General features: G+C 49.5%; 2 long non-coding RNA genes across 3 annotated transcripts; one reads left to right on the plus strand and one right to left on the minus strand.

Moving 5' to 3' along the window:
• The first annotated feature begins 5,123 nt into the window (after nucleotides 1–5,123).
• LOC122896909 lies at nucleotides 5,124–6,529 on the plus strand. The gene is made up of 2 exons (XR_006382447.1): nucleotides 5,124–5,163; nucleotides 5,941–6,529. It is a non-coding gene; the product is annotated as an uncharacterized LOC122896909 (long non-coding RNA).
• Nucleotides 6,530–13,813: 7,284 nt separating this feature from the next.
• On the minus strand, nucleotides 13,814–19,812 carry LOC122896467. Of its 2 annotated transcripts, XR_006382418.1 has the most exons (4): nucleotides 19,701–19,812; nucleotides 19,059–19,120; nucleotides 15,606–15,769; nucleotides 13,814–14,436 (listed from the first exon to the last, which is right to left on the minus strand). It is a non-coding gene; the product is annotated as an uncharacterized LOC122896467 (long non-coding RNA). The 2 variants fall into 2 exon arrangements; XR_006382417.1 differs by lacking the exon at nucleotides 19,701–19,812 and having other exon boundaries at nucleotides 19,059–19,331.
• Between the last annotated feature and the right edge of the window lie 1,782 nt (nucleotides 19,813–21,594).

Consider the following 21,594-nt stretch of genomic DNA (forward strand, 5'->3'; position numbering starts at 1 on the left):
GCTACTCGGCTCGGCATCGGCCCCTCCGCCTGCCCAGTGCCCTCCTCGGCCCTCGGCGGCTGCGGGCCCAGGAGGTGGCGTCGAGCGCCCGCGGCCCCCCACCCCCCCGCCATTCCCCGCCGCGCCCTCTCACCCCCTCCCCCCTTCCGCCCCCGGGCCTGGGAGCAGCGCGCGGGATGGGCCGAGGGCGGGGGGAGGGAAGGGGGGGGAGCGTGAGCACCGCGTGGCCACGCCCCCGGAGCCGGCTTTTTCTAGGGCCGCTGCCGGAGGCTCTCCGCCGGCTCCCCGTTCGCCTCCCGGGCGCGCACAGCTCCGGCATTCGCTCCGCTCCGCCTCTGCCACGCCGCTCTCCGAGCTTCGCCGCAGCCAGCGCGAGAGCGCGCCCTCCGCGCCGCCGCCCCGGCTCCCGGCGCCCGATCCCCGTGGCTCGGTGCCCGGGCCCCCCGCGCCCCGCGCCCTCGCCGTCTCCCAAGTCCTGGCCCTGCTCCCCACCCGGCCCAGCTCGGTCTCTGTCTGTGTCCTCCCCCCCCACCCCCACCCCCTTCCTCTCTCTCTCTTTTGCTTGCTTGCTTGTTTGCTAGCTCTCAGACCAGGCGAAGCAGCTTCGCAGGAAAATCCCAGAAACCTTTGCAAAAAGCTGACAATGAAATTTAAGAAGTTCTTCGATTTCGGCGCCATTTTCGAGTGGAGCGAGAGGTGACATGCGATTTTTTTTTTTTTTAAGGGACTTTGTTGGCTGGTGTCTTCCCGGCTAGTAACGTTGGTTACGGACGACTGGAAAAACCCTGGTGACAATGCTGGAAAAGTTCTGTGTTGTTTTGGGGTTGTAAAGCGCGTTGGGGGCCGGGTGCGGGGGAAACGGACCTTGAAAGTGTTCAGCACACGATTACGGCCGGGAAAATTCTTAGGAAACGGGCTGGGGAGAAAAGCTAACATGGAGGGGCGGGGAGAGCAAACTGAGTAGAGGGGCAGGGACCGACTGTCAGCCTCGCCCGGGTCGGGAGCCACCGGTTTTGACAGACTGTAAATGAACTTTTCGTGGCTCTTATTGGCAAGCAGGAAAATAAGTGTTGGAAAGAAATATGATGAATTTTGCATTGTCTTTACCCCCATTAAAACGCTCGAGGATGTTTGGTTTTCCCTGGAGGAAACTTGACATTGGGAAAGTTTGGCACGACTGCGCCGAGGGAAGGGACATCGTGTGTCTGGGGTGTGGGGAAGAAGGCGTCTGCAAAATTGAGACAAGACGTTGTAAAATATGAACAGAGGAAGAGGCGTTTTCTTTGGTTCATAAATGGTTTGGCCAAACACAGTTCAGCTGGGCGGGGGTGGGGTGGGGGTGGGGCTATGGGCCACTCGCAAGTGCAAGTATCGATTCTTTGTCTATTGTATCAGCGACTGACCGCCTCCTGAAGTGACAAGACGCCTCTTTGTAATCTCTTTTCGTAAGTAAATTTCAGTCAAAGGGGAAACCCATAAACTCAGGGAGCGAGGTGGCTTTTTAGGAATGTTAGTCGTTGCACTGTCACTGGGAGAGAAGGGGGTTAAGCGAAAGGTACAAAATGAATTCAATTCCAGTGAGTTGGCAGAGCGATCTGGAGGGGACCTTGGCCTTTGACACCACTGCTATTTCGAATAAATTGTTTTTCTCCGTAGTCAACCAAGGAAATGTTAAGTTAGGGATGACTTTAACATATGATGTGATATCAGACATATTTGTGTGGAACATAAATACTTAATTGGGAGAGGGTTGTGGAGTTTTAAAGTATAACTGTGCATTTGCTAAACGTGTTTTTTTTTTTCTTTTTAAGGGCAACCAAGGACGTTTTTCGCCATTAATCTCAAAAGCCACTGTAAAAGTTGTTTGTAAATGAAATAGCCAAAACAAGGTGGAATTAAGAGACAATTGTATGTCCCAACTGGGGGAGTGGAGTTATTATATTAATAACTGTGTTCACCGTGACAGAAGTAGTGAATCTCAGCCTGGTGTGATGAATTTTGTGCTTAGTCTGATTAAATACTGTGCACATTTCATTAACTAATAAATAGGACACAACATCCATTGTACTGGTTCTGAAAAACCGATATGATTTTGAAATGACCCAGAACACTTAGCACACTTGGATACTTTAAGTGTTCATGACCATATTGAAATGTATTTTAATTTTTGAAACCATTACAGTTCTATGCTGGTTCTGTTGTTTTACCTTTTAGGTTTGTGGTGGAAGTTACAGAGTAGTTTCTTCTCTGCTTAATGGACTATTTCCCTTAAAGGAGGGGGAGTGGGTGCCATGTAACTTATTGCTAATGTGTGTCCAGTTTAAAAAGGAAAAGGTGGTGTGTAATGAGTTAAGCATTAAGGAGTTTGCACTGTGACCGCCATTTCAGGACGTGAGTTTCTGTGGAACTGCTTAGGACAGGAAAGAGTGAACTGACATCAAGTATTTAAATTTCTTGGATTTATGGTTTGATAGGTGACATTGTAAGGTATAAATTATTTATAACTAAGTTTGAGTAACCAGTCTCATATGTAAACATCTAGATATTTTATTTAGAGACAATTATCGCTCAAAGAATAAGGCGCTGGGGGTTAAAGGGGACATTGGATGCTTGTATGGAAGGATCTATATTTCCAGCTTTCTTATATGTTACAATCAGTTGAAGCTGCCAGAGACATTTTGGTTATCTCCTTTAAGTCAATAAATGAAAAGTTGTGCTCCCCCTCCCACGGAGACATTACATCATTACATGAGACTTCTGATTTGTAACATGCAGCAGGAAGAAGTTTCCCTAAGACTTTAGAGCTGGCAAGAGAGATCCAGATAGTGCCAAAGTGCCTCAATTTATTTTCTCTTACTATTATTTCCTTCAGAGGTAAGACTCTTCCCCACCCTCATTCCTGTCTCCCACCCCTCTGCTTTTCACCCTACACTTTTTCAAGATTCAGCCGCTGGGGGGCGGGGGGGGGTTGAGAGTCACACCCTTCGCTACACCTGCCAGTCTCCAAGTCAAACGGTGAAGTCCTCAAAAGTACGTCGATCTGGAATGACGCGTCTTAGTCCTCCCCTTTGCTTTATTCCTCGCCTTTGGGTGGGACTTGACGGGGCCTCCTTCCGGTCATCAGGTCTTTCTCCACCTGCAGGTACCCCAGAGCGATCCCCCCCTTCGTTGACTCCGAGGGGATGCAGCAGCAATTCATGTTTTGAAGTGCTTTAAACGGTTCAAAACGTGAGGCGCTGCTATACCCCCTCGCGGGGAAGTTGGAAGGTGGGTTCTGCTGGACGTGTGTTCCTGCGGGGCGCCCGCTCCCAAAGGCCAGTTCGGGAGCAGGTAGGTGGGCGGGGGCTTTGGTCTCTCCTCTTCCCTCTAAGCCGCCCCCGGCGCACGAGGCACCGCGGTAGTCCGGGGGAGGGCGCCACCGCTGGGCCAGGACCTGGGGTGGTCGGGGGCCGCGCTCAGGCAGTGCGCGCTGAGCAGAGCAGGGACGCGGTGGCCAGCCCTCAGCCGTGCCCTAGCAGCGGGAACAGTACTGCAGTAGGCGATCGGTGCTCTGGAGTATTGTTTCTGCTGCCCGGGCAAGGCTGGGACTCCCGTACGGGCCCGCCCGCCCAGGTAAGTCCCAGTGCAGCGCCCGCAAGTGCCCGCCCGGAAGCAGGGAGCCGCGAGGCGCGGAACTTAGCGCGTTAGCCCTCCATCAAAGGTTTGCCCGTGTTCGAATACCTAAATGACTGTGAAAGACGCTTCTTGTTAGCACCCCTTTCCCTGCCCAGGTGACATTTTAAACGATTGCAAAAATCCCTTCCGGATCACCTAGAATACCACCCACACGACGGAAGGCAAGAAGGACCACCTTCGAGCCCCAGCAACTCAGTGGGGGCCGGGTACTGGAAAAGGAGCAAGAGGAGGCAGGAAGGGTGAGCGGGCGCTCTGTGGCTCCTGGTAACTGGCTCAGATCCTGCGTGTGGGGAGGGCTTTGGGGTCCAGGAAAGGCGCACGTTTCTGAGCCCTTCTCAACACCCTCTTTCCCTCCCCCCGCCCCCCAGCTGTGTTGCGGGGAGCTTCCTGGGGGCTGGGGCAAGGATGGTTCTGGCGAAGCTCTGGGCCTAGCACGAAGGTGAATCCCAGCGTGTGGGCGGGAAGGCCCCGACCTGCCCGATCTGAGGCCTGCAGGAGAGCAAGGAATGAGGCGCTGCGTTTTCTAGCTGCTTCTCACCTTATCGCCCCAAATCTGGTCCCGGAACTCCACTCTGGAGGCGCTGCCCCAAGGCCACCTTTGTCGCTCCAGGGGCCTCACGGAAAAGAAATGTCCCCCGCTGGCAGGGTACTGGCCTGACACTTCCTGAAGAAAACGGCAGCACCCGAGCTGTCCACCGAGGGTCCTTCCCGCCCGGGGCACAAGGGATCCTTCGTGCCGCAACTCCGCCGACCTCTAGAGCCACCTGCACCCCTCGCGGGGGTCCCGAGCGGCTGGGAGCGGGATGGCCGGCCTAGAGAAGAGCCGGCCCGGGCCTGCCTCGTCCTGCGAACGGCGCCGCAGGGGCACATGGCTTTGGGCCCGGCGTCTGGGCGGGTAGAGGACAAAAGGAGGTGCGGACTCGTCCCCACGCTTCAGGCCCTCTTGGAAGCGACCGAACCCCAAGAGCCCCGCGGGCCTGCACCGGCTGCCTCGAGCTGGCCTTGCGGGCAGCTCTGCGGGCGGGCGGGGTGGGGAGGCCCGGGGTCGCGGGCGGCCGGCCGGGAGTCGGGCAGCCCCCAGGGCCCACGAGGCCGCGCTCCCAGACTCCCTTGCGCCCGCGGCTGGCGCGGGGGGACGCTTTGGGGGCCCTGCCGGCCCCGCCGCGGCCCCTCGGGCTCCCCGGGGCCCTCCCCGCCTCGCCGGCCCCTCGGGCGCGCAGTCCCCGGGCCCGGGCGGCGAACGGGTTCCCGCGCCCGCCTTTCCCCTGCCCTGGGGGCGGGGGGTGCCGGGAGGCACCTGGCAGCTGCCCTCCTGCCTCTCACCGGCCTCCCTCGTCCCTCTCTGCGCCGCTCTGCACGGGCGCGCCTCGAGCCAGAAGGAGGCCCTGGGGCAGCCGGCGCCCAGCCTCCCCCTCCCCAGCCCCGCCCCCCCCCCAGGACGGCGCCCCCGCCTTCCGGCTCCCTCCAGTGGGCTCCTGCAGGACCCAGGTGAGCCGGGGGCCCCTGGGGCCGCGGGGGGCGGAGGGGGGCGGGAGCGGGGGGCGTTGCCTTCCAGAAGCCAGATGGCCCTTTGCCCCGGGCCGCCCCACCGCACCCAGGGACCTCGAGATCCAGGGCGCCCACTCAGCCCTCTGACTGCGCGGCGCCCTTTTCTGACTTAACACCTTCATCTTGCGCCATTATTCACACTGGTCCAAGTCGCAGTGTGAGATTTCCGCCCCCCCCATCCCAAGGACAAAAATGTGAATAAAGCAATATTTTAGTCAAACATTTCTGTGTTAATTAAGAAGATGGCAATTCGTTCCAGACTATAAATTCTCTTTAACAACTCTCCAAGGTATTCTTTAAAATTGTTTTTTCAGCATTGCTAAATGTGCATCATAATGTGTGAGAGACTTGTGTAAAGTGAATCTATAGTCGGCTGAACAACCGATCCAACGTTACACCTTCAAGGGGGCACCTTTCCACTGTTTTCTCATGTTTCCCCCCGCCCAACACGTGTTATTTGTTAGCGAGGAAGCTGCATGCACAAGGCATCGTATTAAGTTTATTAGGCAGATGTGGCTCTTCAACTAGGAAAAGTTTAATCTAGCTCTGAATTTGAAATTTGACATTTCTTTAATTTGTGGAATAAGACATAGAGGTAGCTTTTAGAACCCAGAATGGAACATAATTTTTTTTAAAAAATCACAGGAATATTTATTTTGAAGACATCCAGCACCTCCATTTAGCAGTACTGACTTTTTTTTCTCCCCCCCAACAAAGGCCTACTACAGCAACACTCTTGGCCCGGATCTGGATACAGAAGACTCCTGTTTCAAGAAAATACAATCATCTCTCAAAGTCTGTAATTTATATGCATTTTTAACTCACTAGGCATTGAAAATCACCCAAGTGTCCCACAACACGGGGTAAAAATCTAATCAATGAGTGTACTATTATACATCCTTTAAAAATGTTATTGGAAAATGTTTTATGATCTGTAAGGCGAAATACCCACTCCCACCATTTCTTCCTCCCTCTGCCACTCCCCCAGACCCACGCATCTTTGTTCCAGCTGGCACATTCAACTTGATTTTCCCGCCAAATGAGTCCGTTACAAGGGGAACATCAATTGATTTGAACAGATGTGTGTCAGTGTTACTTGGGAAACTAGATGCCAATAACCAGGGCCACAAAAAAAGGCAGTGGTTGCAAGTCTGTAGTAATTTATGGGGGCATGCAGACAAGGACTCAAGTGGAACCCCAAACAGGAAAACACTTGGATATACTCCAGTGCCAAGAGACTGAATGAATGCTGCTTGTGATTTCCATTAATACAGGCAACTGTCCAATTAAAAAGACCCAAGAAGGACTCCGCAGTGCAAATTATTTTGCTGTTTTCAAACACCATACCTATCAGATCCTCAAGGCAGATGGCGTGGCTACATTTGTTCCCCCCAGTCCTGGGTCCCAGAGCTCAGGGCAACACTTGGGGCCAAAGTGCTCCTACACAGGTGGGAGTTCACTTCTAGGCAGCTCTGCCAAGACTGCCATGCAAGATGAAAGTAAAAGTAGGTTCAGAAAGCATGTTTTGGAAGATCATGGAGTTTATTGACAGGTCTGAAGGACTTGAATCAAGGGCTGAATATCCCAGTCAGCATAACTTTTTAGAGAGCTATTTTCCCATGGGCTGGCAGCATAACTTACCTTCATAACCTTAGAACTTTATATACGCATTTGTATTTCAAATTATTACATTGCTCATAAACCATATATATATAAAAAACATATATATGGTTTATATATATATGGTTTATATACCATATATATGATTTATATATATATGTGTGTGTGTATATATATATCACCAATGATAGCAAGTGTGTAACTCTGGTCCTGCGCACCCCACTCACCCCGCCCACTAGTTACTGCTCAAAGAACAAAGATCTACTAGCTCTTCTAGCCTATTTCACCTATCCACCACCTTTGCCTCCCTCTCCTCCCTCACAACTGATCTTTTTGGAAGGTTCAAAAAGGTTTAGACTCCTGTTGGGGGTGGGGATAGTAAACTGAGCCATTAGGGAGGAGCCCTGAAAAGATCTCCATTTCCCATGGTGGCTCAGGCTTGGGAGCACTCCCCTGGGCCTGGAGCAGCTGGCGGTGGGGGGGGGCGGTCTGGGGGGGTAGTCCTGGCTTCACCCTCCCCCAGCCAGCCAACTCTTTTAGTCTGGGAGCTGAGCACAGGGCTGGGAGTCCCGATTGCTTTGAAGTGTGATTCTCTGGAGAGGCATCTCCCTCACCTGTCCCCCTTTCCCCAGCCCCAACCGCTCTCCAGAGCAGACTCTTCTCCCAAGACCAGATCTTTTAAAGGCCTGGCCACAGAAACCACAATAGCGAGAATCCCAATCATCCCAGCATCTTGCTGTTACATGCCTTTCCAAATGTTTTCATATTTTCCACTTGCAACAAGAGATAAATAGGATAAGGCCGTCAACAAAAAGCAATTACAAACCAGCTTCTGGAGGTTAAGGATCTGTCTTGGGCTGGGCTGAGGCCTCTGACTCTGCTCATCAGAACCAACTAGACAGTAGGGACTAGAGCAGGAAATGGAGCTGAGTTCATTTGGCCAGAAACATTCAAGGGGCAACTGAGGAATCTTGCGATGAGCTTCTGCCTGCACGCTGGGCACTTCCTGGGGGAGGCCCGAGATTGGCCCCAGGATGATGGAAAAGTGACTGTGCCTGACCCAGCGGGGGCCAAGTGGATGTGTGCGACCCCCACGTGGTTCCAGTTCATTTAAAATCTCCGGCCCATATTGAGACTTGCTATAGAGTCAACCAAATTAATCTTAAGGAAACAAATCAAACATCCAGCCAGAGGGGTTAACTTAATGTAGTCACTCGCTCAATGGAACCTCTTTCAGCCATTGCAAATAATAATTCTAAAGACTACACAGAAATCTGAAAAACACTTATGATGCCGAGTTTTACAAATCAGGGACACAAAATCGCATGGACACCACGATTCAAAAGTAGGGGTAGGCGGGTGGGATTTGAGCTGATTTTTTTTTTCTTTCTCTACTTTTCCACGTGTGTTTGCTATGCCCTGTTTTTGTGTTCTGTTGTCAAGCATAATTCTCTGAAAAGTCTCCAGGGGTCCCGGGCAACACAAAAATTTAGGGTCAAGGATGCGCAGACCTCAGACATCTCGGGGATCATCATGTCACGAGATACCGCTGTGCACTTGTGACAGATTGATAACTGAAAGGTCTGGGAGCCACTCCTCTTCAGAGCAATACAGCTGGTAAGTACTGCAAGACCATTTGATGAAAAAGGGGGTAGGGGCAGGGGGCCCTAAGCAAGGGAGAGAGTAATTGCCATGGGTGGGGGTAGAGAGGGGAGCTGGGTTGTACTTTAATAGTTTAATGGGAGGTGGGGGTCAAACTATGTGTCTTTTTAATTACTTTAAGTTTCTTCTTAATGAATTGAGACTTAGATATTCATGCCAGGATGTTAAAAACAAAGAATTTATGCTCTGCTCAGCAAACAATTGGAAAAACATGAGCTATAAGCACCGCAGACGGAAGGTCATCTTTAATACGCTGACTTCATAGAAGTAGTCAAGAAAAATCAAAAACTGCATGAACAAAGTGTCCCAGAAACAGAATACATAAAAATGCTCATTTCAGTATTTTTAAGGCTGGCAGTTAGGCAATTAGGAACCTCCCGAGGAGCAACCACACAGGATTGGGCAAACAAAGTAACTTGCATTTAGTAAGTGATGTAAGAACGTGCTCCTGCGGAATACTCGGCGTGCAAAGAAACATGCCAAGTGTTTGCCGTTTGCGACTCTGCAGTCTGAGGATGTAGGGAGCATTTTGTGTGCAGTTTTGTTTCACCGTGAAGACAAAAGGCTGGAAGGAAACATAGCAAAACTTTCATAGCAGTTACCTCGGAGTTGCGGTCTAAGGGATCAAAGAAAGATGCCGAACTATTTTTGCGATGTGTTCCTAATATGTACTCTAAGTGTATTGGGAACATTTTGCATTCATAGTTTTGTATCAATCATATGGAAAAAAGGCTAGGAGGAAGTATGCCAAAAGTCCATCAAAGAAAGATGCTGAACTATTTTTGCGATGTGTTCCTAATATGCAGTATAAACATATTGGGAGCATTTTGCATGCATGGTTTTGTATCAATATACAGAAAAAAGGCCCAAGGGAATACCCCCAGATCTGATTATGGTTATCTGTGGGTTGCAGTACAATAAAGTAATAATACAGGTAAGGTACAAAATTATTTTTGCAATATGTTCCTGAATATGTAATATAAGTGTATTGGGAACATTTTGCATCCATAGTTTTGTATCAATAGAGAATAAGGCTAGGAAGAACTATGTTAAACGTTAATAGTGGTTATTTCTGGGTTCTAGTATTATAGATACTATCTGTTCTTCCCTTTATGCTTTTATGTATTTTCCAAGTAATACTGTATAAACAACGAAATTCATTACTTTTATAGCGATAATAAAACTTGTATTATTTTTTTAAAAGAGTTTGTATTTATTTAAAAAAAAAAAAACCCACCCTAGTCCCCCGACCTGGGGATGGGGAAGGACTTCCTATTCAGGCAATGAGAGGCCTAGAATACATTTGCAAACCTGTCCGGCCAAAACCTCCCCAGCTTTGGTTGGTTTTGCCGTGCAAATGTGGGTTATCGTTTGCTCTTGGCAAAGGGAAAGGAAAGCATAATTTAAAAATACAACCATGACACAGTCATAACAGTAATATGGCTAAAGAGACTGCTATCTCCTGTCTAATCAGTAACACTTTAAGAAGGATAGAAAGTTGAAACAGGCTCCTTTTCCTCTAGGAGCAATTCAGGATGGCGCGACTTGGACGCGTGCCTGGGGCCGCAAGACACATTGGCCAGTTTGGGACATGCCCGAGTCAGGAAAACACCCCACAGAAAGCCTGATTCCGCTCAGCCAACTTTCTGCAGATGACGACAAAGCCCCCTGCATTTCCCTGCCACTGCTGCCAAGCTCCAGAAAAAACCTGGCGTTGGGGAGTACAGGGGAACCCCGAATTTAGGCTTTCGCTGTTCTGGAAACCCACCAGGCCCGTGACCCGAGAACACATCTACCGAGGACAGGAGCGTTCCTAGGTTGTATTTCCTTGAACAGAGACACCGGAAGAGACAGGGATGTCCAGCCTCTCCCACCCTCTTAGAAGCTCTCTGGGGAAACTGTTTCCCCCAGAGAATTATTCGCACTCTGGAGCAAGAGGATGTTACTGGGCATTACTTTCAAAACATGCCTCTATCGTATTCCTTAAAGCAGAAGCTGCAGTTGTGAGGCAAAAATATACTTGGAGAACATTCTTCCCATTTCCTGGTGTCGTGCCCTCGTTCTGCTTGAGAACAAAGAGTCATGGGACCAAAGGGGTCCTTTGGCGACAACATGTGCGCTCCTCTGTACGTCTCTCATAAGCATTTTTCTCTGCTGCATTCCATCAATCCGAGCACATTTTCTGGGGGCCCTAGCTCTGTGCTTCTTCTGAGCCAGGTCAGACCACACAGAGAATCTGCTTGGCTCAGCCAAATTATCCATTGACCCCCTTTCCCCTAGGCTCCATTCTAGTACCTGCTAGACAGAGTGTAAAAGACGGGAAGAGTGTGGGAGGGCCCCCTTCCCAAAGGGGACGTCTCCTGCCCAGCTGAGAGAGAGAGAGAGAGAGAGAGAGCGCCTTCATTATAACCCCTGAAATTAACTCTTCTCGTTTACCAGTGAGAAAAGCTCTAGCCCCTGAACTTCTGAACCAATAAATGGTCCTAGTTCCGCCAGGACAGAGAGCACTCCTAATTGGGAGTATGCCAAGAAGGGCTGGGTCGGGGGCAGGAGCAGGCGCCGAAGGAGCTGAGAGCTGCCCTTTTTGCTAACAGGGTCAGTGCAATCCCTCATTTTATGGAAGAGGAAACTGAGTTGCCGAGAGAGGAAATGCGTTGTAGAGAGGGTCATGCAGAAAACCGGTGGCCACGTTTGGACTGGAACCTTGATCTTCAGGGCTCCGTCCGCTGTAACACCCTCTGTGTGCAGGACAGACGGAGCCACCCAGGAAGGCAGTCTGAAGGATGTGGGGCTCTGTGCGTACCTTTGCAGGTGGGCAGGGCCAGAAGAGGCAGAGATGGCAGGGGAGGGCTTCCGGCAGGGGAATGTGCCCCCCCATCCCCTCCACAGCACGGGCACTCAGGAAATAGGTCTGGAGGAAACTGTGAAGGTCAAGTCTGGCTTCTCAACCTGAGCTATTCAGACCATGGAGGGGATAAGCCAGTGTCCCCAGGGGTGCAAAAAGCCACAGAATACTTATGGCACAACTTCCTAGAGAACACATTGGACTCAATAGTGAGTCATTTAAAGCACTATTCTCCTGTTAAAACCAGCACAGATCCCAAAAGATCAAACTGAGGCCTCAAAAGCATTTCGAGTTTGTCCCAGAACTTCCAACCCAGTCCCATGCTAAGGGCGCATCTGTGTACTGGTCTATAGACATTTTGGCTTTTTGTCTGTTTTTCCTGCAGCACCAGGATGCTCCACTTCTGATGAGAGCAGTTCTTGCCGCTTTCTGCACTGACTGTGCTAGAGAAAGCTCATGTGACCCTAACCTAACCAAAGAGAGTACTCGCGTGGGATTTTTTTTCCCTCTACCCCCACTTGCCTTGCTTTACCATGCTCATCACTGGGAGGAAACACACCTTCAGCAGAAGAGAATGAAAATGACACACACACAGAAACACAGGAGAGAGAGAGAGAGAGAGAGAGGGAATGAGAGAGAGAAACGACATCGCTTGAGTCCCTGAGCCCAGGTCAGGAGCACATATTGTCCCCCACTTTTTTTTTTTTTTAAATCTGGTTTCATTTATTCATTCAAGTACTTACTGAGGGCCTTCTGGGTTGCCAGGCACTCTTCTAGGGTCTGGAAATAGAGCAGTCCACAAAAGAGACAGATCCTGCTCCCGGGGTTTACATTCTGGGTTGAGTTGTGCTTCTGTCATTTGCAACTGAAAACAATGTTGCCTGCCAGATGTCGAAGAATTTAAAAGCTACGATAAGGATCAGAGAGCGAGAGAGTCTATATACTATAAACAAGGGAAAGTCTGAAATTTCTGGAGCAGAGGAATCACATGACCTGTCACAGCCCTCTGGATTTGAAGCAGACGTGTTGGAAGCAGTGACTTTGCGAAGGCTGTGGTGGGCGGGGCTCGGATTTGCTCCATTTTTTAAAATACCCACACAAAGAGGATGTCATACCTGAATCAAGGCTCCCAGGATGAAACTCAACCCCAGGAAAAGCTGTTCCGGGGCTCCTGCTGTCACCTTCATCAGGCGGGGTCCTTCGCTTTGGCCTTCTTTGGCCCTTTCTTTGGCCACTGGCTGGACCGGGTCAGCTCACGGGAAGGCCCACAGGAGCTCGCATCCAGGCTGCCCTCTCCCCGTTCCGACCCACTGCACGTGAAAGAGCCCTTGCTCTTCCTTCTCCAGAGGCTTCCTTGACTGCTCCCCCATCCAGGCCAGGCCAGGCAGAACCTCCTTTAACTCCAGCCACACCCAGGTGCCGGCACTTACTGTGTCTCCTGCAATTCAATAGGAAGCCACCTGGGGGCAGGCACCGGGCCCCCTTCCCTGGCTTCCCCGCTGGAGCCTAGCCCTGGGCCTGACCCAGCAGAGGGGCTGCTCAGCTCAGGCTGCTAGAGCAACCGATTGCGGAGACAGCTCCAGGATAAGGTGATCTGAAGTCTTTTTCCTGGAACAGTCCTGGTTTAGGCCAGTTTTAGTGTCATCCTCTTTCACTCTCGAAAGCACCTTATGATAAACTAGACTGCCGCCTGCTTATCGGGGGACCAGAGGGGTTGTCGTTGCAGCTGAGTTGGAGTGGTTTCAGATATAGGACAAAATATTTTGAGTTTTAATATTTTGACTTTATTTAAAGCCCAAACGGCATCTTATTGCAATTCTGTGCCGGGCACTTGGAACTGCGCATGCTCCTTGCGGAGCTCTGGACGGTCCTGTGCCCCCCACCCCCCACCGTCTTGCCTGCTCCGCTGTATCCGGCTCCGACACCCCCCTCCCCCGGCACATGAAGCACGAAAGCCACGGTACAACCTGTGGCAGGATTCTGATGCCGCCTCTGTTACTCTCATGTCCTGGGCGCGGAAAACAGCACCGCTACGCCCCACAGGGACTGGAAAGGCACACAGGCCCGGTGCAGCAGCAGACAGAATTCAAAGGCAGTCAAGAGTGAGCCTGAAGCCCAACAGACGGGCTACCCATCTCCGCAGAGTCAGGGCTCCATCCTGCCACGGCCCTGGGAAGCTCAGTGTGCCTGGGGTGCTCATGGTTTGCAGACCCTCCTTGGTGGGCGAACGGTGGCTGCAGATTCTCCAACACTCCTCCCACCGGGATGTGCATTCTGTGTCCCCTCCTCTCCAGTCTGGGCTGGCCTCCGAGACCTCCTGCCCAGTGTGGCAGAGGTGGCCTCACGGCTTCCGCCTGGGTCTCTCGGAGCCCTGAGCTTCCACACTTCCACGAGGATTTCGAGCTGGAGAAGCCACGGGGAGAGATGCCATGGACTGTCCCTGAGACTCCACTAAGGAGGGAAAGAAAGGCCTGGGCAGCCCCTTACTAGTCCAATCTGCCAGCGGTCGGGTCATCCCTGCTGAGTCCTAGGATATCACAAGACATCCTGGCTGAAGGGCAGATTCCCGAGCAAAAGAAAGGATTTGTGGTTGTTTGAAGGGCGAAGTTTTGGGGTGGTTTGTTACACGGAAGTTTATAAGTAGGACTCTCCCTACTGCACGTGCTGACTTATCGCTTTCGGTAGCATCAGTCCGGCGAAGGGAAGCAGGGGAAGGACAGAGCAGGTGGAGGGAACAGAGAAACCCACACTGCTGTGCCCGGAGTTCAAGAGTATGAACACCACTGGGGGTAGGTGGGAAGGTGGTTAGACAGCGAAGGCGAAAACTTTATTTTTACTTTCTACTTACGGCAAGTGAAAATAGGTTTTCTTTACCGGAGTGAAATGAAATTATACTTAAAAATAAATTTATGTCCCACTTTTCAAGATGGCTACTATGGAAAAAAAAAAAAACAGAAAGGAACAGTGTCGGTCAGGAGATGGAGAAATTAGAACTCTTGTGCATGTCTTCAATGGTGAGGCCCTTGTGGAAAACGGCATGGCCATAGCGTCCAGCAATCCCACTTCTGAGTGTGTATCCGAAAATACTGAAAGCAGAGATTCAAATGGTATCTGGACGCTGGTGTTCATAGCAGCATTATTGATGATAGCCAAAAGGTAGAACGACCCAAGTGTCCACTGATGGATGAATGCATACAGAAAACGTGGTCTATCCATATAATGAAGGATTATTCGGCCTTAAAAAGGGAGGGAATTCTGGGGCACCTGGGTGGCTCAGTGGGTTAGGCCTCTGCCTTTGGCTCAGATCATGATCCCAGGGTCCTGGGATCGAGCCCTGCATCGGGCTCTCTGCTCAGTGAGGAGCCTACTTTTCCCTCTCTCTGTCTGCCTCTCTGCTTACTTGTGATCTCTCTGTCAAATAAATAAATAAATAACTTTTTTTTAAAAAAGGGAGGGAATTCTGACACCTGCTACAAAATGGCGGCACCTTGAGGACATTACACTCAGAGAAGTAAGGCAGTCCCAAAAACCAAGTATCCTAGGATTCCAATTAGGTCAGTTAGATCCCTGTATGAGTACAGCACCGCCCCTCCAATGGCGAGCTGGGAGCCTCCACAGGCGCCTGGGGGGTTCCTGCCTCCCCATGGATGCAGAGTGCAGGTAGGCAGGGCCCCTGATCCTGGATGGCCCCCTCCCAGGGACCGCCTGGCCTACTACCCCAGCCTGGGGGCAGTGGAGTCTGCAGGAGGAGACCCAGGCCTCCCAACTGCCCCTGCTCATTCTGATCCCCCGCTCACACCCCACTGCCACCAACCCTGCCCCCACCCCTGGACATGAACTCTGCCTGTGACCACCCATGGGACACAGACCTCAGTGCCTCAGACGAGTGATGATGCCTGCATGTGGAGGTGTGGCCCAGGTGAGTTTAGGAAGGCATCAATATGGGGGTGGGGTGAATTACAAAAGATGTGCTCTTGGTAACACCCTCATGCAGCTCAGGATGGGAGTTACTGGCTAACCCAAAAGCAGAACATTTCCTGGAAAGTCTAAATGAGTAAGTCCAGCACCCTCACCCCTAGCCTCCTTTCCCCAGAGCCCCCAGGTCGCACGCTGGCAACCTGACATACGTCCACCAGTCTGGAGACTGGAGTTTAACTCCATGCGGTGGACTCCTTCGACACGTCTTGTCCCTTCCCGTGGGCCACGTCTGGTTTCAGCCACATACACACCGCATTTTGTTCAAGATCACACTGACCTTGAGCTGGTAGTGTTCGACCTTCGGGGAGCATGAGGTCTCTTCCTGGTTGCAGTTTCCAGGTCTTCTCTGATGCTGTGCACACCGTGGTCTGAATATCTGCGCCCCGCTCCATTCAGATGTTGAAACCCACCCCCTAAGGGGATGGGATCAGGAGGTGGCACCTTTGGGAGATGATTAGGTCCTGAAGGTGGAGCCCCCATGAATGGGAGCAGTACCCTTACGCCTCCTCTATCATGGGCGGACACATTGAGAAGATGACTGTCTTTGAACCAGGCAGCGAGTCCTCACCAGACACCAGATCTGCTGGGGCTAGGACCCCAGACTTCCCAGCCTCCGGGGCTATGGGAAAGGAACGTGTGTTGTGAACAAGCCAGTGCATGTGTGTAGGTGCCTCTCCGGCTCACTCTTACCAGCAGCCTGAAGTGTGCTCAATTACCAGCCCCGGATTAATGCTCTACCGATGGGAGGTGGGAGCGGGTGTTTAAATGCTCCAGGTTCCTGTTCTCCTCCGTCAATTCCAGGACACCTCCCAGGGCTCCTAAAGAGACACTGGGGAGGGGGCTGGGGGATGAAACCCCTGTTTCCCGCAGGGGTGACCTCAGTCATGCACGTTTACATTGGCTCTCTCTCTTTCCATGTCACTCTCCAGTGACTCTGTCACTCTCTCACTCCAAACTCTCGAGACCACCTCCTAAAGAAACTGCCTGCTCTCAAATCCTTTTCTCAGCCACCACTTTTCAGGAAATCTTCATTAAGATGTCTTCCATTTGGAGATGCCATAAGGAAACATCTGTGTGTTGGTCCAGGCATTCTAGAACGAAGCCAGTGGACGGGCCTGACCCATGCCACAGCGCTTCCGGTCAGCATGTTCCTATCTCATGGCTAAATATGGCTCAGGACCCACAAGTGGACTAGAGTAAGGTGAGATGTCCAGGGTGCACAGTTTAAGGAGGCACGTACTCTCACGTGCTGACTGCCTTGCACGAGCCTGAGAAGGGAGTGCCTCCTTAAACTCTACACGCTCAGTGTCCTGTTTGTCTCACCAGGACCGGGTTCTGGCCAAGACACTAGTAAAAAACATCGAAGATTAAAACAGACAAGGGGCGCCTGGGTGGCTCAGTTGGTTAAGCGTCTGCCTTCCGCTCAGGACTGGGCTCCGGGCTCAGCGGGGGCTGCTTCTCCCTCTGCCCCTCCTCCCTCTTGTGTGCGCTCTCACTCACTCTAATAAATAAATACAATCTTTTTCAAAAAAAGATTAAAGCAGACAAGAAAAAAAAACTCAAAAAGGAAATCATGCACGTGGCAGAAAACAACTTTTAAAAAAATCCACACTATCCTCGAGACATAATTCATTGAGAAAGGGCATTTAAGGAACAAGAAAGGGCTCTTGCAAATTAAAAGTTTAGGACAGCTCTCAGAGAGTAGAACGAACAAAAAGGCAAAGAGTGGGAAAATAGGACCGAAAGGAAAAAGGACATTAGAGAGTTATTCCAGGAGACAAATATTAGACACTCGAGAAAGAGAGCAGGGGGGGAATAAAGGAGGAGAGGAGATTATTGAAAAAATAATACATGAAAATACCCAGAGCTGAAGGACATGAGCTTCCAGTTTGGAAGAATATGGTGTGCCCAGCACAGTGAGTGAAAAGAGCCCAGATCAAGGCACTTCATGATGAAAATTTCAAACACAAGGATAGAGAGAAGATTTAATCGCTTCCAGGAGAAAAACAACAACAACAATGCATAGATTAGATGAAAAAGATCAGAACCGGCATCTAGAAGACAGAGAAGCAATGCCTTCAATATTAAAATTAACATCCAACTACAATTCCAAATCCAGCCAAACCAACGATTATGAGAATAGGAGTTTCAAACACACAAGGCCTCAAAAAATTAATTCTTTTTTAAGAGTTAATTTATTTACTCTAGAAAAAGAGAGGAGGGGTAGGAGTAGAGGGAGAGGGACAAGCCGCCTCCGTGCTGAGGGAAGAGCCCAACGGCAGGCTCAATGTCTGGACCTGAGATCACGACCTGAGCCAAAACCAAGAGTCCCACACTTAACCGACTCAGTCCCCCAGGCGCCCCCTCAAAAAATTAATTCTTATGCATGCTTTCTCAGGAAGATGTATGCCACCAAAACGAAGAAGACCTCAGCTCCTGTAAATGGCAGACTAGGTATTCCAGACCAACACTCCTACTGGAAACATCAAAGAAGGGGGACAAAATAATCCTAGGGAGAAAGTGGTGAGCCAAGATCCGGGAGAGGACAAGAACCCAGAGAGATGAGAACAGCTCTTCAGGTCACTTTGGCTCAGGGAGATTTTTCCAACCAGGAAGAAGCAGCTGAGAGATCACGTGCTTCGGGTGGCCTCCCAGGGACCGGGAACAAAAGTCAGAGTCCAGGTCAGGCCAAAGTAAAGACTCTGGTAAACCGTCACCTGCCTTGGCCTGGTATCCTGAGAAGCTGTACCCTAGCAGAAAAACCTCACACCCTGAAATCAGGTTAAGTTTACTTCAGATAGCTAGGAGCCCCAGGCACCAGGGGAAAACAAAGTCTTCTTTGGAGGACAACAGTACTTTGGCTTCAAATTATTTCCTTAAAATCTAATGTCCAACACAAAGACACATAAAAATTAAAGACAACGCCAAGCAAGAACGAGTAGAAATCACAGCCAACAGAAATAAATGCAGAAGAGCTGCAAATACCAGAATTTGTGAACATGATTGTAAAACAACGATCGCTTATTTTGCTCGAGAAGAAAATGCCGAGCTTTCCAAAGGTGGGGGGAATCTGGACACTATAAAGTGAGACCTAGATTAAAAATGAAAGAAACCAAAGCATGAGAGTAAACCAATTAAGACAGGGAGAGGGGATCCATCAAACAGGGGACGCAACACTAGTACAAAGGGAATCCCCAAGTTCAGATGGGAGCAGGAGTTGGAAGCCCTCCGGGAGGTTGTTTTCCAAGAGGAAAGACAGGGGAACTGATGGACTTATCGACTCACCTGACAGCTGTTTACAAAGTGACTGCACATTCTGAGAACACTTAGCCGAGGATTTGAAGAAAAGAGGGTTGGTGGGGGCGGGCAGAGGGGCAGAGGGTGCGGGTTCGGGACAGTCCGATTTTATTTGTTTGTAAGTTTAATTCTCATGTAATGTCTTCTTTGGCCCATGGGTCATTTAGAAGTGCATCAATTTACTAATACTGGGGAATTTCCTCCCTTCTTTGGGGTTAATAAAATACCTCTTCATGGGGTGCCTGGGTGGCTCAGTGGGTTAAGCCTCTGCCTTCAGCTCAGGTCATGGTCCCAGGGTCCTGGGATCGAGCCCCGCATCAGGCTCTCTGCTCCTGCCTGAGATTTTCGTGCTCCCTCTCCCTCTGTCATCTCTCTCCCTAAAATAAATAAATAAATCTTAAAAAAAAAGAGTTGCCATTTACTGAGTACCTACCCCATGGTATTGGAGGGGGGCCCCTCAGTGGCATGTGAGATTCAGAGAAGTTGAGGGTGAACCTAGGAATCCAAACACATTAGGAGACACATGTTGGCCTTCTCATGCAGTAGCCTGGAAATGGTGCATGACACACACAGCTAAGCAACAACAACAACATAAAAAGGTCATGGTCAGATATAAAATGTGATTACAATTAGGATAAAAAACACTGCACTTCTGATTGCATTTGGATGATTCACTTCCTTGTTTTCTGTATTTTTCACATTTTTAAAAATCAGCATTAAGAACTGTAAGAGGACAAATCGAGGCTTTCTTCTGGATATAATCAGGATGATTGAAAAAGAATGATTGAAGAGAGGCGGGGAAATGAGTGAGCATACGCTTCCTTTTTAAAATTACTCCTTTTATGTTTCAGCTGCAATAGAACTAGTTTCATTTTTTCTGATGCTCTACAATTAGATATATACACAAAAGCTCAAGAACCAAACAACCTGATTAAAAACTAGGCAAAGACTTGAATAGACAAGTCTCCAATGAAGATATACATTTAAATAGCCAACGGGCACGTGAAAAGATGTTCAGCATCACTAACCACGAGAGAAATGCAGATCAAAACTACGATGAGAGACCACTTCATACCCTTTGGGGTGGACATTAACAAGAAAACAGGAGGCATGTTGGCTGGTTCAGTCCATACAGCTTACAACTCTTGACCTCAGGGTTGTGAGTTTGAGCCCCACGTTGGTGACAGAGTTTATTTAAAAAAAAATTAAAATATTAAAAAACAAAGAAAACAGACAATAACAAGTGTCAGCAAGGATGTAGAGAGAATGGTACCCTTGTGCTTTGCGGGTGGGCATGTGAAATGGTGTTGTCACTGCAGAAAACAGCCTTACTGGGAATGGATACAGAAGCGTCAATTTTGGAAGATGGCAAAATTCTGGAGACAGATCGTGGTGGTGGTTGCTTAAAGCCACTGAACTGTATACTCAAAAATATTTTAAATGGCAAATTTTACATTATGTATATGTTAGCACAATAGAAGCACTAGAACCGCCCCCCCCCGAGATAATAATCATTAACATTTGGGAAACTCAACATACCGTGCCTCTTCTACACTTATGTATATGCATATCGCATGTTGTTTTTTTCTTTTTCCTCCTTGCAGAAGTCCTACTGATTTTAGGATCGTTTTATTAGATTGCAAGTGTCTAGAGAATCCTATTTCAAATACGAAGTGTAGAGAATCATGGGTCCCCACCACGCAGCCTTCACAAATTTTACCATTTCCCATGCTTGCTTGAGATCTTTTATAAAAGTCTTTGAGCATGTTATATTTAGGACCTATATGACACATACCCATAAAATAAAAATGCATATTTGAGAACCCACAACACCGAACCCTAGCATTAAGCCCTTAAGGATACCTTTGAATCTACCTGTGTTCCCCCCATCTCATCCCACCTCTTCCTACCTGTGCCTCCTTCTCCCAAGAAACACCATCCTGACTTCTGGGTTTATTATTCCCTCGCTTAAATAACTTGTCACTTAGATATATAGCTCTATTCTGGCCACCTTTTGCCGCCTAAGAAAGTACCACAAAACTTAATGACTTAAAGCATCAACCATTTAATTACATCTCGTGATTTTATGGGTGAGGAATTCAGGCAGGGTTCAGCTGGGTGATTCTTTTATTTCCTGTAGCCGATGGGCTGGTCTAGAAGGTTCCATGTGGGATAAAAGACTGAGTTTAGCTGAGATGGTCTACTGGAAGCTTCCAGAATTTCTCATATGGTAGCTCAGGACTTCCCATCACCCTTCTTCAGTGATACTAGCTCATGACCTATTTCCCCTGGCTCCTGTATTTTTGGGAAACAAGTCCCAGACATCGAGGCATTTTCATCTGTAAATAATTTAGTCTGTTGTTTCTAAAATATAGGACTCTTGTTTTGTTTTTGTTTTCTTTTTTTTTTTAAACAGATCCACGATCTATTATTCCACATTTTAAAAACCACGGTAATTCCTTGGTACCAATGTACATTTGAGCCAGGGTTCACATTTCCAGTTGTCTCATGTCATAAATGTGTATCTTCAAGTTCACTTGGGCTGGGATCTAAATGAGGTCCTGGCTGAGATTTCTTTCAGTCTCTTAATTTTCTTTCGGAAGTCTTAAGGTTTCCTCCCCCATGTTTTTCCTTGCAGTTTATCTGTTGAAGAAACCAGGTTGTTTGCCCAACAGATAAACAATTGATAGTATCTTGGACTCAGCGAAAACCAGGAATACTTTTGCTTTATCAAACTTCCCATTGTTTCTACCTTCCCCGTTTTTCACTTAATGAACACAATTCTCCACTTTCTTGGCACTTGGGAGCACAGGGGTCGGTTGCCTCCCTCACACCGAATCCCGGCCATGCCCTCTTAACCAGGTTCTGAGTTTGTGCTCTGTGTCCCGAGGGGAAATGGACTCTAATCTTAGCTCCGGAAGTGGGCCTGATGGGCCAGAGGGCAATCCCACCCCCCGCCCCCCTCGCCA

This window comes from Neovison vison, chromosome X, assembly GCF_020171115.1.
Source record: "Neovison vison isolate M4711 chromosome X, ASM_NN_V1, whole genome shotgun sequence".
Lineage (NCBI taxonomy): Eukaryota > Metazoa > Chordata > Mammalia > Carnivora > Mustelidae > Neogale > Neogale vison.